Source organism: Pan paniscus, chromosome 12 (assembly GCF_029289425.2).
Source record: "Pan paniscus chromosome 12, NHGRI_mPanPan1-v2.0_pri, whole genome shotgun sequence".
NCBI classification, from domain to species: Eukaryota; Metazoa; Chordata; class Mammalia; order Primates; family Hominidae; genus Pan; species Pan paniscus.
The window spans coordinates 124,362,061-124,379,930 of record NC_073261.2 but is presented as its reverse complement, the minus strand read 5'-3'; the positions used below and the strand labels follow the sequence as shown (position 1 = coordinate 124,379,930).

Sequence of the window (17,870 nt, the reverse complement as noted above, 5' to 3'; positions counted from 1 at the left end):
TGAAACTCCATCTCAATCAATCAATCAATCAATCAATCAATCAATGCCAGAGTTAAATTCATAGAAGTTACCACAGAAAAATTTTTCTCTTAAAAGTGTTGGACTGAATTGTTATAATTGGTAAATTTAAAAACTTCTATGTTGTGATCACCAAATATCTAAAGTATCCAAAGTGGCTCCTGGATAGTATAGATGGGACTCAGGGAAACAAGAGCAAAGCCTCTGCCTTTCTGAACATTAAGACAGGAGCCAACCATCTTCTTGAAATCTTGTTTTTTAATATAAGCCATGTAAGATGAAAATATTTTTCTATCTATTAACACCTATAATTTCCTGGTGGTCTATTATGTGTCAGACACCAAACCAGAACTATGATGTATGTCATCTCATCTATTCTCAGCACAATCCTTCGTTTATTCATGAAGTCAAACTTGTTCAAACCAGTGTATCCTGGAGTCAAGATTTGAACCCAGGTCTTGCTAAATTTAAAACCCTCAATCTCCCCATTGCAATATGTTGCCTTCAATTTACAAGCTTTATTGCATGCTAAATGGGATGCCCCAGACACAAGGTTACTTTCTGCTGATGACTCAAGGAATTGCTACACCCACTGTGTCGGGGGGATGCTGGACATCCTCATGGAGCTGTATGGAGCCACTAATACCAACTTTTTAAATGTTCACATCATCTTTCACCATGGAGCCATCAACATCACTCCTTACTCCTGTCATGAGAGTTGGTTCCAAGCATCTGGAGGTTCAAAACCATGTTCCATGATTTGCTGTGTGTGCAACTCCAACCCTGTGATTCACCTCGCTAAGCCCCACTCTGTCACATATGAAAAGGATATGGGATCTAATTCTAGGGTCTTCATAGTGACCCTATAGTGACCCATAGTGACAAAAAATCACTAAGCACTCTCGGCTGCAGAATAGACAGGTATGTAGGTGGATAAATAAATTTTAAAAAGGTATTATTACCTTAAATGTGTTCTTCCTTAATATAAAGTGAGCTTGTAAAATACATATTAAAACCTATTAATCTTGTAAAAATAACCTAAAATTTGGAATATCCTGGCTGGGAAGCCGTGCTAGGAGGAGGTTGAATTAGAGCCCATAGACTCAGGGACATTTACTTGTTTATCAGAAACCTATTGATATTCCAGTGACTTCTTACACTTTTAGTTCCAACCTGAAGCCAAGGCTGCTGAGGAGTTATGTTCTTCTAGAAGCTGTGACTATACTAAACAATAACACAGGCTGCAGCCCCCAACAGGGGAGAGAACTGAGTGTGCAGTCTTAAAGTCAACGTAGCTGCCAGCTGTATCCTCGAATAGCAAGAGAGCACAAGGCACTGATTGGCCAAATTATGTAAAATATGTTTACTAAATCTCAGCTTATTCCTTTCTCATAAGCAAATTTGAAAAAAGTCCAGTTTAAAAATTTAATGTAGATTAGAGGTTTATTGTGCTCAATTCATTGGTGCCATTATAGTGTTTTTTCCCTTACGAGAGGAGACGAAGGCTGGCCTTCTGCCTTTTTATATCTACGCTTACGTTGGCAGAGGTGAAGGATGGAAGGAGGTAGCACTCTCTGCTGAACCTCAGACTACACTATTGGGGCAATGGCCTCCGGGGCCCCAGGGACACCTGACATCACAAGAGGGTCCCTCCCAGTGCTGAGCAAGAGCTGTCATCTTGGGAACAGAGCAAAGCGGCTATTGGAGAGCCCTGCTGAGACAGCAGGATCATCGGGGAGGTCTCGAGGGAGACTGAGGAAAAATATACATGTTTTAATGGGACCTTGTCAAGGTTTCTTTAGAAAACAAAACTGTTTTTGTTTTCCATTTGTTTCCATCCGTTTGGGGGAAAATCTCAAGATTTCATTCAAGCCCGTTTAGGCACAACAGAGTTTTGACCATGTTACAATGGGTTCGGCAAAATAAGTGTCCTGCTGAAATGCTGATGACGTCACAGTCTGAATGGCTTATTACTCATTTAGAAGCACAGAGTACATTTTTATAAAATAAAACAATCAAGCAGATCAGTGAACCTACTGTCTAAAATTGTAAGAATAATTACGTTTTAAGTTTTATCTCAGCCTGTAAAATATAATGAAATCATATAATCTATGTGAAAGCACTGTAAAAATGGTATATATAGATATAAGGCATTATTATTATTCATAACTTTGCTTCATTAGTTTAACAATGACATATCAGGCACTTCATAATTTTACCAAGTACTTAAACAAACTTAATATGTCCATGGACTAGACTTTTGTAAAATAACCATTTAATAATAATTTCTTTATTATTCTGGAGATTTTTTGTCACTTTTAGGGGAAAAGCAGAGGTGGGAGGGAGCTGCCATTAGTTCAGGTTCAATGGTTACTATTTTAATTTCATTACAATTTTCACAAAGTGCAGTGACTTGTAGTATCTTTTTATCTTCATTCTTGGCAATGTCAGAGGCCAGTGAGAAAGTCAGATGATACATGTGCTGAGCATATGAGGAAAGGCAGGAGATGAAACATTGAGACACGCCTCCTGGGCCTTCCACTGGAGCAAAACTGCCATTGTTTCCCTTCCTATGCATTCATCTGCTTCTTTTATAGGATATGCATGGTTTGCTTTGCTCTCATTTAATTTTAAAAGAAAATGTCTGTTGCCATAGAAATATTTTTCCACACTGAGACTGCATCACGCCAGCATGTCTTTGGGCTTTTTGGTGCAGCAGTCAGCATCTCTCAAAGGGTAGATCCAGTCTTATGTCCCTAAATTTTCATAGCAGACAACGGATCCACAGAGCCAGACTCTGTGGAGGCCTCGCACCAGAGAGACCTCATATCTAGGTCAGGCTTCAGCTCTGCAGGGAGCTTCTCTCCTGGCTCCTTTCTCCATTCCTAGGTCTCTTGCCCTTTCCAATATTTTCTTCAGCAACATTCCTTCTGGAGACTCAGTTTACCTTCCATATGGGTTGAAGCCTCATTTCATTTCCCTTTGTCCACAATCACACAGCCTTGCAAGACAGGAACCATGTGCAGACACACCGAGACCACACAGTGTAGCAAGTGGGTTCTGAAGCAATATCAGTTAGACTAACTTTATATATGCCTTGGCCCTTGCTAGGCAGATTTTATTTTAAAAGAAGAAGAAGGAAAAAAAACCCACTTCTGATTCCCTGCCATTGTTTCCTAGAAAAAAATCTGCAAGGAAAGGTTTGGCAGACTCCCGGGGAGCTGTGAAACAGTGTGTTTGGCATGCAGTCACCTCAGCAGTAATTTGCATGTTCCAGGCTGTCATTCCTGGGCTGCGCCTGACAAGGCCTGCAGGGGCCTATCACAAATGCGCACCATGAGATCGCTCCTTTCTTCTTTGCACTTAAGTGACTAAAAGCAGAAACCTTGAGCTGGGGTTGGTCACTGTCCTGAATCAAAATGCAATTCATATCGGCACATGGCTCTTTATTCAGTCACAGCTCTGCTCCTCTCTCTCCTCCCACGGCATACACACACACACACACACACACACACAGGTGCGGAGGTGGACATGGGTGCACACACTGCACATACAGATGCACAAACATTCAAGTACACACACACTTGAAATTGGATATAAAGACCTTAATATCAACATGGAGGATTAGGCAAGCAGAAAGCAATGGTCTATGATGACACGTGTCTTTCACCGACAGGCAGACAGCGCAGGCAGACCCAGAGCCTCTGCTCCAGGGAAGGGGTGATGGGGTGGGGGGAATGCTGGTATTTCCTGCTGAAGGGCTCCAGGGCCTCATGCCATTTGCACGCTTACCTATAGGGCATTTTGTTGTGTACCTTGTCTCAGGATCGGTGTTACAGCACATATGCAGCACTTGTAGGAGAAGAAGTCTAACCTAACATCTAAAACACTCATTGCATCATGACAAGTTTCCACCTGCCCACATCTCACATCCACAATCCGCAGGTTGCTGTAGGAATCAGCCGGCACGGGGACATGTGAAGAGCTCCTGAGACTCCCAGGAAAATACTTGGTGAAGCAGGGGGCTGTCAGGGTGATGGTGACAGACCTGCTTTTCAGCCTGTGCTAAAAAGGAAGGGAGGCAGCGTACTAGGCAATCCTTATTGAGTCCACATGGGAATTGCTGACTTGGAAATGGGGTCAAGGGTCCAGTATTCATGGTCTCTTCGGGGTCCTCAAAACTCTTAGGTGTCAGCACTGAACAGACCCTCCTCTCCACTGCAGATGCATGTTTTAATTAGGTGCACAGATGTGCTTTAAATGGAGGTGAGAGGCGCTCAAACCAAAAGCTCCGGAAACTCCCTTAATTAACACACACCAGGTGTGGTGTGGGATCTCGCCTGGCTTTCCTGCCCCATCCCCAGACGCTGGGGAGCACCTTGCTGCTGAGCGCGGGCTGTGTTCAGACCAGCACCCTCTTCACCCACAGGCCTGTGTTGAGATTGCCGACTAGGAGGTGGCCAATGCCAGCCTGGGAGCTGCCTTAGCAAGGGGGCGTGGATCCCCCTGGATGCCCCTGGAGAATTGAAGATCTCTTCAAAGGACAGAAAGGCCATTAGCAACTTCTGGCCATTAAAGCCCTCGCAGCCTTCGGCCCAGATAACCAAGCAGATGACCTTGAAAAGCCCTGTGCTATTACCTTGCCTAGTACCTTTGCATTAAATTATTGATCATTTGCATTTCCTCTGGGGGGCTCTTCTGTTTGCTACTTTTTCTTCTTTCTCTCCTTACCCTCATAAACATGCAGCAGGCTGTGAGTGAATTCAAAAGCCCAAAGTGCTCAGGTGCTGGGCCGGAGCTCCAGGCTGGACACCCTGCGATAGCACCCAGGTCTGTCACGTAACAGCTGTGTGGCCATGGGTGAGCGACAACCCACGTCTCTCTGTGTCTCAGTTTCCTCGTCTGCAGATGAGGATGATCATAGTATCAACCTCATGGGGTGTGGAGAAGTTTAACGAGGTAATACATGTGCCTCCCACATAGCACATGACAATCTTCAACACTCAATGCATGTTAGTTCTGACTTTCACCATCGTGAGTAGCATGTGCACAAGAAAGACGACGTAGGCTTTGCAAACAAAAACAAAACCTCAGGAGATACCAAATGTTTGCTTCAGTACATGTCTGTTCACATTTTTAGTGTTGGTATTTCTCATTGGAAGAGAAAAAATACTATTATTTGAAAAAGTGGTAAAGCAAGAAAAGCATTTACTTTGATTTTTATATAATAGAAACCAAATGGTTGACGAAGGAACATTTTCTGTAGAGAAGTCCTCTGAATAATAAATTAAGAATGATAGAGTATCATCTGTAACCTTGGATAAATGGTGGATCTAGGCCATGGGCATCACTGGCTGCTAAAGCCATGAGGTGAGAGGGTTGAGGGGAGACTTCCTAATAGTTTGGTCAGGCTGACAACCTGGGCAACATGCGTCCCTGTCTGCCAACTGTAAGGCTACAGAATGGGAGGCAACCAGACATTGCATGCCATCTTCTCAAGAAGATGCCACAAGATCAAAGCTGCGGTAGCTTAGGTCTCTGCATTAACCACCAGTTTGCAGGAAACTCAGAGGTCAGAGGAACATGTTAAATGGCACCAAAGAAGTGACCTCAGGAAAACACAGACTGGGGTACCCTCTGCCCAGCTTATTCAAGAAATAAGTCACAAGACATAAGGCAGGGAGGAGAAGGAAGGAAAGGCCATGTAGACCAAAGAAGAGGATTCAAAACACATGTCAGTAAGATGCCACTGTGGATCTTATTTAGATTCCAATTCAAAAACAAACTGGGCCAGGCATGGTGGCTCACACCTGTAATCCCAGCACTTTGGGAGGCCAAGGTGGGAGGATCACTTGAGGTCAGGAGTTTGAGACCATCCTGCCCAACGTGGTGAAACCCCATCTCTACTAAAAAAAAATACAAAAATTAGCTGGGCATGGTGGTGCGTTCTGTAGTCCCAGCTACTCGGGGGGCTGAGAATTGCTTGAACCCAGGAGGCAGAGGTTGCAGTGAGCCGAGACTGCACCACTGCACTCCAGCCTGGGCAATGGAGCGAGACTCCATCTCAAACAAAACAAAACAAAACAAAACAAAACAAAAACCAAACTGTATTAATACATTTGTGAGACCATATGGGAAATGTGTATCCTGCTTGGATATTTGATAACAAGAACTTTTTGTAATGTTTGATGGGTGGTTATGTTTTTGTAAAAAGAACTATTATTTTTAGGAATTTATGCTAAATTATTTCTAGCTAAAATTACATGCTCACTTGGATTTGCTTCAGAGTGACCCGTGCCTGCACGAGGAAGAATGGTCGGGTATCAATGAAACAAGTGAGGCCACTCTGGGAGCCTGAAGATGTATATTTGGGGCTCAGCCCCACTTGTGCCTACGTTGAATCCTTCTATTGTAAAATGTTTTTATCATTTTACATAACATAAAGAACTTGAAATGAGAAGGATGTGTCATTACATTTCCCAGGTCTCAGTTGACAAAATTAAATGAAGAAACAAAGACAAAGAACCCGGTTCCCTGGGTATGTGGCAATAGAGCAAGACGGTGCTGGGGATGCCAGCTCCCAGCAGCCTCAGAGGTGGATGCATCAGCTCAGTGAATGTGCTGTCACTCTGGGCAGGAACTCTGCATTAATGTGCATATGAATTTGTGGGGTACTTATTAAAATTTTTTATATCCAGGCCCTATACTAGAAATTCTGATACCTTAGGACTCGAATGGAGCTCCAAGGAGAATGAAAAGCAAAGGTGGGGTTCTAATGGAAGTGGTCTGAGAACCGTTCTTTGAACACTGGTTTAGGGCCAGGTGATCTTCCTGGTAGTTTCGGAAGCAGGCACACTTGGTGGCGTTTACATTCAGGATAGACTCGCTTAGCCAATGTCCAATTTCACAGACCAGTGTTTCCGGCCAGAAGTCAGTCTGTGCATCTCTGCAGGAAACACAAATGAATTTGGACTCCAAACTCAGCTCAGACCAGCAAGCTCACCAGAGTCCTCCCTGAAGGCAGACCTCCATGGGGCGCCAGATGATATTAGCAACAGAACCAAGTTAGAACACGGGAAGTGGGGTGGGTAGGTAGGGAATGCAGACAGTGCCTGCGGTCCACAGAGAAGGTCAGGTGGGAATGCAGGTGGTGCCTGGGGTCCACGGAGAAAGGGGTCAGGTGGGAATGCAGGTGGTGTCTAGGGTCCACAGAGAAAAGGGATCGGGTAGTAATACAGACAGTGCCCGCGGTCCACAGAGAAGGAGGTCCGGCAGGAATGCAGGTGGTGCTCGTGCTCCACAGCAGCTGAGCCCTTGCTGACTCACCCCTCAGAGGGCAGCAGGGCTGATACTCTGCTCATATCCAGGTCACCCCTCTTCCTGGGCACACAGGATGCCTGCACCTCCCAGTTTCCGGGGCAGTGGATTGGGGTCTGGATCTGACTCTGACTAAGGGAACACTGTGGCCTGGCCCAAAGCATGCTGCACGGTTTTCATGGCCCTGCTAATTTCTGGAAGACTCAGATTCCACAGGGCAGGGCCACACACTGAAGGGGCTGCCCAGCTGGCAGTAAGTTGTGACATGAGCAAGGAATAAACTTTTATCTGGGTTCTGCTTTCTGAGTTCATTTCTGAATTCATGTTTTAAACAGCCTAGTCTATTCCAACTCATTCAGATCCTGGCCACATTTACAGGCGTCGGAAATGTTCTCCTGCTCTCAGGTGGCTGTTTGACTTCTACTTTTATCAGTGCTCGCAGTAACTTGACTTGCCACCCGGTGACCTCTTGATCTGTAACCCCATGACCTTGGAAAGGTGGCAAATAAATTTACTGCCCGCACTGATAAAAGTAGAAGTGGGGGCCTTCATTACCACCCCATTAGGTCTTCAATGGAGATTAGAGCTCCAGGTAGAATGTAGAAATGAGATCTTGGCTAAGTGGGTCTATCTGCAGAATAAACTCCACCAAGTGCACCTGCTTCTGAAACTACCAGCAGGACCACCTGACCCTAAATGAGCATTGTTTAAAGAACGGTTCTGGGACCACCTCCATTAGAACCCCCAACCTTGTTTTTCTTTCTACATGGGGCTCTGATCTCTGTTCGAGACCCGAGGTGGGGGCCTTCATCACCACCCTGCTGGCTAAGATGCCATCTCTTACCCTACCTGCCTCAGTTATACTTATTCATATTTTCTGTAAGAGCAAATCATCAGTTGCAAATCTGTAACAAGGCATTTTGAAGACTTATCACTGAAATAGAATTTATGTTGCCTGACAGTAGTTGCAATTAAGTAAGAAACAAAACAGGCCAGGCGTGGTGGCTCACACCTGTAATCCCAGCACTTTGGGAGGCCGAGGCGGGTGGATCATGAGGTCAGGAGATCGAGACCATCCTGGCTAACACGGTGAAACCCCATCTCTACTAAAAATACAAAAAAAAAAAAAATTAGCGGGGCGCGGTGGCAGGCGCCTGTAGTCCCAGCTACTCGGGAGGCTGAGGCAGGAGAAAGGCATGAACCCAGGAGGCGGGGCTTGCAGTGAGCCGATACTGAGATAGTGCCACTGCACTCCAGCCTGGGTGAAAGAGCGAGACTCTGTCTCAGAAAAAAAAAAAGAAAGAAACAAAACAACACGAACAAAAAGACTTCGACCTCCTGTGCTGTCATAAGATCTGAATGGATTCTTTGCCTCAACATGCCCAGGAAATTGTTAGTGGTCCATGACAAAGAGGAAATGGGACCAGGTGTAAATTTTATGTCTGTCAGCAAACAGCAAAGTTCTTGCTTCTCTTTTTCATTGAGAGAAATAATTTTTTTCCTCATAATTCTTATTCATGCATGTTTCTTGTAGTGAAAAATGACCTCAATATCATCCCCTACAGCAATACACATATTTTTATAATTTAAAAGAATACATATAATTTATATAAATTTCTTATGGATATTAAACAGAAATAGTGTACGTAATTTAGCTCTTTTTAATGAACTTGGCTCATTCAGATGATTTGATTGTGGTGATGCAGTAAAGCTGTTGGAGTGTTTAAGGTCATATATGTGAATAGGCGTTTGTTTTTTGTTTTTCATTGTGTTTTTTTCTTATAGTTATGTCCATATTATTTGTCTTCTGAACCCTCTTCCTCTTTCCCTTTCTTCATTTCTTCCTTCCTGTGGTTTTACTTTTTTAGGTCTTTTAAGTATTCCCTTGGAACTTATCATTTCCTGCTGCCATTTGTGTTTCATTTTGTTTTTATCTAACACCTGTTTTATGCATCCTGTTTGGATGAGGGTGGCTTGCACGACTATGAACAAAACGTGTGGGGATCATGACATCTCTTTGCTGCTTCATCAGTGTGGGTCCGAGCTGTCCGAGTTTCCTAAACACCTGACTTCCGAGCCACTGAGGGTGTCAACACTGGCTCTCATTTTTTGGTTACTTTCCAAGACTTAGCACAATGCCTCACATAGGGTAGCCACCCCAGATTGTCAGTTGACCAACTATCCTTTTTATTTTCTGTGTGGGAATGAATGAGAAGAAATACCATCTGCATAAACTTGTGACATTCTGCAACGTGCTTTCAGGGCATGTGAAAGAAAGACACGTGCTGTCAACAGACGATAGACATGGTTTTCAGAAGCACATACACGCCGTTGCTCAAAGACAGAGCTTGCCTTTAGCCCTTGCCTTTAGGACTGCATTCCATGTACACAAGTTTCCAAACACAGTGTCCTGCTAGAACAGTTTATTTTCATGAATTGGACACGGAACACATCAATGCACTGTGACAGAAGGAAAGAAGGGCACTCAAAGTTCACCTGCAGCTTCACCAATAAACACTTTGGCTTAGAAAACTGTTTGGCGGGGCTCTTTCCTCCTAACCTGCAGGTAAGGGGCAGTCAAGGCCTGCCAGCTGCTTTCCTGGATGAGTCTCTGCTGGAAGGGGGACCTGCGCCAGCTCTCCAGGGGCACCAGAAGTGGAGCTCGCGGGCCTCCCCAGCCAAAGACAATTAGTATTTCCTTAAGTTGGAAAGGAGATTTCGAGTTCTATGATCTACCTCTGACAGTTTAAGGTATGTCCCTAAGGAAATGGATGCAGTAAGGTTACTTTGCAACTTTGTCCATATTAGACACCAAGTACGGGTGGGGTACACAAACCAATCACACACACACACACACATGTGCACACATACACACATACACATGCACATACACACACACACACGTGCACACAGGTGACCACAGACATCCACATGCCACACACATTTTCCTGAACCTCACAGACATTGTGGCAAGCTCACACCTAAATATGTCAACATTTATCTTCTAAGAAAAAAACACATTCTCTCACATAACCAATGCGTAATTTCAACAGAAAAGGAAGTTAATATTATTTAAATCATAAAATATACAGAATATTGGGAATATTCACATTTCCCCAACTGTCCATATGTCCTTTATAGCTGTTTTAATGTATAAAACATAACTAGGATATATAAAAGGAAAATAAAGTTTTCCTTTATTATTCTAAAGAATTTCCTCCACAATTGCTGCTGTTTTCTCACGTTGTCACCTCATAGCTGTTTCTTGAATGTTGTATTCAAAAATGCTTTTTAAAAATAATTTTGAGATTCTGATCTTTATTATTGAAGAAGTAAATAAGTAATAATAAAATCTTTTATTTTTCTACTTTATAAATTTTTATTTTTCTACTTTGTAAATCTTGTATTTTTCTACTTTGTAAATAATAAAACCTTTTATTTTTCTACTTTGTAAAAAAATAAAATCTTTTATTTTTCTACTTTGTAATAAAATCTTTTATTTTTCTACTTTGTAAAGTTTTAAAGTAGAGAATTTTAGAAAGAAGAGCATGCATGAAATATTATGAGAGCTATGGGGAAAACTAAAGTCATTAAAAGGTAATTGTGTTTATTAGGCATACGTTGTTAACTAGAAAATCCGATAGGAGAATTTCTCCCTCTTCTTATATTTATTTCCTTCCTCGTCTCCTTATTTCCTTTCTTAATTATCTAGCCTGCCTCCCTGTTTTCTTCCTTCCCTCCTCTCTCTCCCACCGTTATAAACTCATGAACTAGCGAGGCTGTTTTGTCTACAGGTCACTCATTAAACAGGAAGCCCTCTTCCAACACTCTCCTATGGCCTCCCTCCCAGCCTCCACCACCATCACTGCCATTTTGTTTATCTACTCCTGTCACTTAGCTCTGATCCTATTTAGATTGATACATCTCTATGTTAGCAATAAATATTGAATAAGACTCTACATGCATAACTGTGTATTATAATGAGGGGAGAAGGGGTGGCAATGCATGGGTTTCAGAGTCAGAATTGAAATCCAGAGCTGTTATTCTCTGGCTGCGACCTTGGTCAAGTCATTTAAGCTATGGATCCTCAGTCTCCTTATTTGTAAAACTGCATGAATAATCCCTTTCTACCTAAAACAAAGGGCCAGTGAGGATACATTAGATTGGTTATGGGAAAGTACTCTTTCACGTTTCTTTTAAATTTTGTTTTTTGAATATGAGATACATTTACATCATTCAAAAATAAAGAAACAAATTAATAAATGAATGAACAAGAACAATGAAAACATTTCCCCTCAACCTGCCTTTCCCTTTAGTAACCCCCACATAAAAACATTTTTTTAGTTTGTCTATCCTATATTTTTTATGCAAATACAAGCAAATACATATGTGTGTGCGAAGTCATAGTTTTGCTTCTCTTCTGCATCCTGCTTTTTTCTTTAACAAAATGTTCTTAAAATCTTTCTGCATGGGTTCAGAGTGCGTCATTTTCCACATAGCTGCATAGTAAGTGAAGGCACTTTGATTGAATAGCATAAACCATAACACAGATGTAAATCAGGTCACTTCCGCCTCCGTCTTTTATGGCAAGGCAAGTGTGTCTTGGGTTCTTTATGAATAATAATGAGGGTAACCAGGGTTTAAAGGGCTGGTGCTTCTTGCCAGCCGCTGCGCTGCAGGTTTTACAGGCATTAGTGTGTGTAACCCTCAATGACCCTGTGAGGTGGGAAACACTCACTGTTTTACATATGAAACCCCCAGGTTTTGAGGGGTGAGTGTAGAATTTGTGTATTTTTCAAAGCTGTACTGTGAAGCCTTTTTGCTCTTCTCCTCTGTTGGACGCAATGATGTCTGAATCCCACCTTGATCTGCACAGCGTTGCTGCACTGTAAGCCCACCACACACACCTTCACCTTCTTCAAACCAAATACCCCTGTCTTCCTGGAGACCCTGAACAACTTCTCCTGGACTCTGTCAACAGCTCCCTGTCCTCCAGGCACTGGCGTTAGCTCCTCCAATCCACACTTCACACTGGGAAATCAAACCCTGTCTCCTCTTTGCTTAAACTCACCCATGGTCTCTCACCATCTACAGAGCTCAACCTAAACTCACCACGCCCACCCTGCCGTCCCTCCCGTTCCCGCTCCCAAACCTCTGGCCTTTCCTGATGCTGTTACCACATCTGAACTGTGCTTGTCTAAGTCAGAAGACATCCTTGGAGCCAGCCTGGGAGGTAACTCTCCAGCCCTCCACGCCTTCTCCAGGAACACTCAGATTCTCCCCTTTGGGGTGGCTTCATCCTCCTGACTTTGCAGCTCCTTCTCCAGGTGTTCTCTTATTGTGGTTGTTGTTATACTCTCACCCTTATTAAATGGCTCAACAAGAACAGCTTTTCTGCAGAATTCTCTGATTCCATTTCTATATAACATCTGGCATGTAGTAGTTGACTCAAACATACGTTATATAAATGCATAGGTTTTGTGTACGGATGGGGCATTTCAAATAATTCACTTAACAATGCATTTTATTTTAAAAAAATAGGCATTTACTTCATTTAGATATGTGTTAAAATTTTATCCCTTCACTTGCACCTACAAACAACCACAAATGAGAAACTCAAAAAAACAGGTGACTTCACATCGGTGGGATCAGTGTGTATAGACCTATGAGGCACATGTAGATCTATGAGTAACTCTGCAGAACGGTGTGGGCTTAACAGGAGGAGGAAGCACAGGCATCCCAGAGGCTCCAGGTCAGAGGGATGTGCAGTAAAAAAGACGGAAGTTCGTGTGATGAGGGTGTGCATTGTGTTTCATTTAAAAGAGTACTACGTGTGCATGCTAGGAAGCCAAGTGCCAAGTCATAGCCGAACATAAAAAGTAATTCTTTCTGCTACTTTTGACCTTCAGTTAAAAGCACTTGTTAGGTGTGTTGGGGTGCATATGGAAAGTTCTGGATCTTACTTTCACACTTCATACACTTACTGCAGGTCCTTGCACATCAGCTGTTTCTAAATTGTGAGCAAATGAAAACAAGGCTTTACACAGGAAGGTAACGCACTCATCCATTGCTGAGACTGATATTTTTTGGGTGTCTACACAATAGACATAGCAAACAATGTGCTGAGAGCTGGGTACACAAATAAGCCACTCTCCAACTTCAGTGCCCCAAGCTCTCCGAATGCTTCAGATGACCCTGAAGTGCTTTGGATAAAAGATGCTGACATGGAGAGTGGTCAGCCCTGAGCGTGTTTTACTCCAAATCCAGAATCAGAGTTCTCGGTTGTTTGTGCTTCTGCTACCTGAGAGCAATTCTCCTTTTTCCGAGAGTTTTTACTTCCAAGAAATAATGGAGGCCAGACCCAACTCAAACCTTTCTAATGCTCAGTCCCGAGGCCCTAGAGCCAGGTGATGCAGTTGGTGGTCTTCACTGGGGAGCTGCCATCTGGAGGGGAACCTGGTACCTCTGTCCACTTCTTATTTTAAAAACAATACAGTTCTGGGAAATTCTAAAACATCTTCTGTGTTTCAAGGACTAAATTTAGTGTTTTAGACACTTATAACATGTAATCCTTGTAACAGTTCTATTAAGAAGCAATTATTATGGCCATTTTACTGATGGGGAAACTGAAACTCAGGTTCAAGGAGACAAGCAACTTCTCTGCAGATGATGGGGTAGAATTAGGATTTGTTCTCCAGTCTGACATCCTATAACTTTCTAGGAAATATCTGCTGGACACTGAACTACTTACAGGAACAGCAGACCTTTTCTCTCTAAGCTCCTTGGGCAGTGCGGTAGGAGCACACTCTGCAGGTTGTGTTTCTGCTCTCTCAATCACCTCTTTTGGCTTTTTCTGTAATAATGTATTACCATGTACAATACTACCTTAAAGATACACAGATTCTACCAAGTCATCTCAGTGGAAAATGTCAACTAATACTCTGTGTTTTGGCTAAATCACATATGATACAGATTCACATGCCAAATAAGACTTTTTAAAGTCCGAGGCAAACATAAGGAGGCTTTAAAAACATCTATGGCATCGTTAACATCTTTTTCAGCATTAACCTTTTTATCGAGCTGGTGGCATACAGTCCCCTGCAACCGGAAATCGTTCTCTTTTGTGTTTGGTATTTTATTCTCCATGTTTGCTATGGTTTTTTTTTTTTTAATTCATATGTTTACATTTTTGTTTTGTAGTTGCAGAGGATGTGGGAAAACAGGCCGAATGGAATCCCACCCCACCCGGTTGTGTGGTCTGGTCCTGTCAAGTGGCCACACCCGGCTCTGCCCCACGGACTGCTGACCGGCATCCCTCACCCTTTCGGGAAGATGTTTTCTTTTGGCTTATGCGCGGTTTTATGGACAGAACTCCCTCTGTATCCAGGCGTGGAAACACCCCTTCCAGTTGGATTTAGTTTGGTTTCACATCCCACACAGTTTTCAGGATGATATTTCTAGTCAGACAGGGTGATACAGGCATAAACGCACTAGAAACATTTTCTCCTCTTGAAATCTTTTGAGTCTCTTGAATTCTGCTCTGGTTTCCACAGAGGTGACAACCTTGCTCTCTTCATCCTTCTTTCAGACTTTGTGGAAGCTTCTGCTAGCTCCACTCTGGGTACCACGCTCATGTATCAGCAAAGGGCTTGCCTGGGAGTAGCACGTCTGTGGACAGTAACTTTAGACTGTCATGCGAGTTTGCAAGGGTCTGCTCACCCAGGGAGGAGTCAGTGAACATCTCTCTTCCAAAACTGACTGTGGCTATTTCAGAACTGGGAACTTAAGTCTTCACCATGGGTTGACAAACTCAAGCCCATAGGCCAAATCTGTTCTCTACCGACGCTGTAAATAAGGGTTGACAAACTTAGGCCCACAGGCCAAATCTGTTCTCTACTGATGCTGTAAATAAAGTTTTATTGTCAGGTGGCCATGCCATTTGCTCGCTGTTGCCTGTGGCTCATTTCAGACAGCGGTGGCAGTGATGAGCAGTTGCACGGAGACCACTCCCTCCACAAAGTCTAAAATAATCTCTGGTTCTACAAAAAAATGTTGGCCCACCAGGTCTATGTAACACGATGATTTACAAATTGCCATTTTATAGCTTATTATGTGAAGATGTATTTTCATTAACATAGCAATGTATTCCCATTCTATAATGCTGAATCTATTTATTTCTATGTACTGTTTTACATATATTTCATTCTATCACCCATTTACTAAAGTACTTATGACATACATAGAGAAAATAGATATTGACCATCCCCTGAGAGTCAAATACTAATCTTTAAAAAATGAGAACATGGATAACAAATCCCAGAAATCACAGGCTCTATGTCTGCGCCCTTCACAGTGTGTGGCTGTCATGGTGACCTTTATGCATTGTTACCATAGCCCTGAAAGCGAGAAATGATTGGTGAGGACTGATGAGGACTGAATGAAGAGAGTGAGGACTGAGTGGAAAGATCGACGTGAAATGCAAGCACTGGTTGTGCGTCTTGCTCTTATTATTATCTAATTGGATCTGGAGGCCCCTGGAGACCTTTGGGTGACAAGCTTGTCTTACACCCAGAAGGGTCTGCTCACCCGGGGCCTGGCTGGAGGGATCCCGGCGGACACTCCACTGAGGATGGCAGTCTCCAGGGCAAAGCAGGACAAGATTTCAGCTGCTAGAACCTCGAGATCTCTTTTTTCCCCTAACCAAGTCCAACTTGCTCTCCCACCCTGAAAATGGACATCTCTCAAAATCAAAGGTGATGCCTCAGCTGAGAACCCTACTGAAAGCCAAGTATAAACATGGATGTTGCTTGCAAAACCAGCTTACTCTTTCTCCTTGTTGTTTCATTTAATTCTGGGTGAGATTTGTATGTGAATGCTTTATCTCAAACTACATTGAGCATCCTTATTTAAATGTGAACATCTAACTCAATGCCAGAATGCCAGTTCAACAAAGCCACATGTAAACATTACACCCTTATAAAATATTTCACTAAACGTCCTTAACTTATTACTAAAATTCAATGAGATGAGATAAAACAAGATAGCTTGGATGTATGAAACACCTACAGTTCAGAAACTTTAACTGCTTCTGAAGCCAAGTATGCATGAACACTCAATGTGAATAGGTTCTTTTGTTTTTTTCTTTTTGTCGTCGTCGTTGTTGTTGTTGTTGTTGTTTTAACCTCGGGGAAATGTACGATTAAACATAATGCCTTCCCCAAACGGAACCAATGAGTGCAGTGAGTTTCTTCAGGGAAAATGAATAGGGTATAGACGAGAAAATAATTAGAACAACTGTGACCTATTACAGCAGTTCATAAAGCTCTCAAAGCTTGCAGCACCCACAAGCTTGCAGCATATGGAAGACAATCCCAGCCTCTAATTTCTGTGCAGTGGTAAGTAGTTCTATTATCAGACAGGCAAATGGGGCGGTCGGCAGACAAATAAATCACAATTGCACAGTGAACCTTAAAATGCACACCACAGCTTTCCTTACAGAGCATGCTGAGAAATTGCCATTTTTACCAGAATTTTCTTCTGCTATTCATCAGAGTAACATATATAAAAGTACTTCTAAATGTGAGTATTGAGAAGATAATACCAGAGTTCCCATTCCATTCACTCGTTCAGAACCAACGACTTTACAGGATCTGAGATTTGGGCCATATTTCAGTCTTGTCGACCTCCAGCCCTAAAAATATGTGCTGCCAGGCAGCAGCCACTGGGTATGCGCCAATCTCTTCCCTCCCCAATCCTCCAAATCAGACCCCACATGCTTTACTAACCAGTTCCTTCTGCTGCAAGTGTAGATTCTGTGTGCAGTGATTCTACATGAGCCATTTCCACGTGAGGGTCATGGGCACCATTCCCTCCCCACTGGCCACCCCGAGGCATCCTCTCAGCACCCACAAGGAGGTTCACATCATTCCTGCCCTATATAACTTCAGCAGTGAGAATAGCTATGCCTCATCTAATTTAACTGCAAAGGACTCTTTTTGGCATGAATTGTCTCTTTGGAGAGGATGCGCAATGCAACTTTTAACTGCCTCCCGGAAGCCATGAAGCACCAGGCAGCTAAGATGAAAGTATTTACTCAAAGCAGCAAATGGGACAAGCACCAGAGGAGGGGCTGCCTGCAGCAATCCTGGGAGCCCCATGCTGGGCAGGAGTACCTGCACTCTGTGGCCAGGAGCCCCGTGCTGGGCAGGGGTACCTGTACTCTGTCGCCAGGAGCCCCGTGCTGGGCAGGGGTACCTGCACTGTCACCAGGAGCCCCTTGCTGGGCAGGGATACCTGTGCTCTGTCTCCAGGAGCCCCGTGCTGGGCAGGGGTACCTGCACTGTGGCCAGGAGCCCCGTGCTGGGCAGGGGCACCTGCACTCTGTCACCAGGAGCCCCGTGCTGGGCAGAGGTACCTGCACTGTTGCCGCGCCGGGTGGGTGATCTCGGGACCTGATATTCTTCCGCCGTCGACCAGGGTTTGAAGATGCCCACTGGATAGGAATTCACCAATTCTCCTCTGAGTTCATTTTCTAA

General features: G+C 43.5%; 1 protein-coding gene across 18 annotated transcripts in view; it reads right to left on the bottom strand.

Annotated features, from left to right (window-relative positions):
* MYT1L (myelin transcription factor 1 like) overlaps positions 1-17,870 on the bottom strand; it is a 560,909-nt gene that overhangs the window by 380,764 nt on the left and 162,275 nt on the right. For 17 of the 18 annotated variants that reach the window (XM_034952508.4, XM_034952504.4, XM_055108320.3 and 14 more), the window contains exon 3: positions 17,750-17,866. The gene's annotated coding sequence lies outside the window, so the exon portion shown is untranslated. Of the gene's footprint in view, positions 1-17,628; positions 17,672-17,749; positions 17,867-17,870 lie in introns of those variants that run through there. The other variant, XM_034952510.4, reaches the window with a different exon arrangement.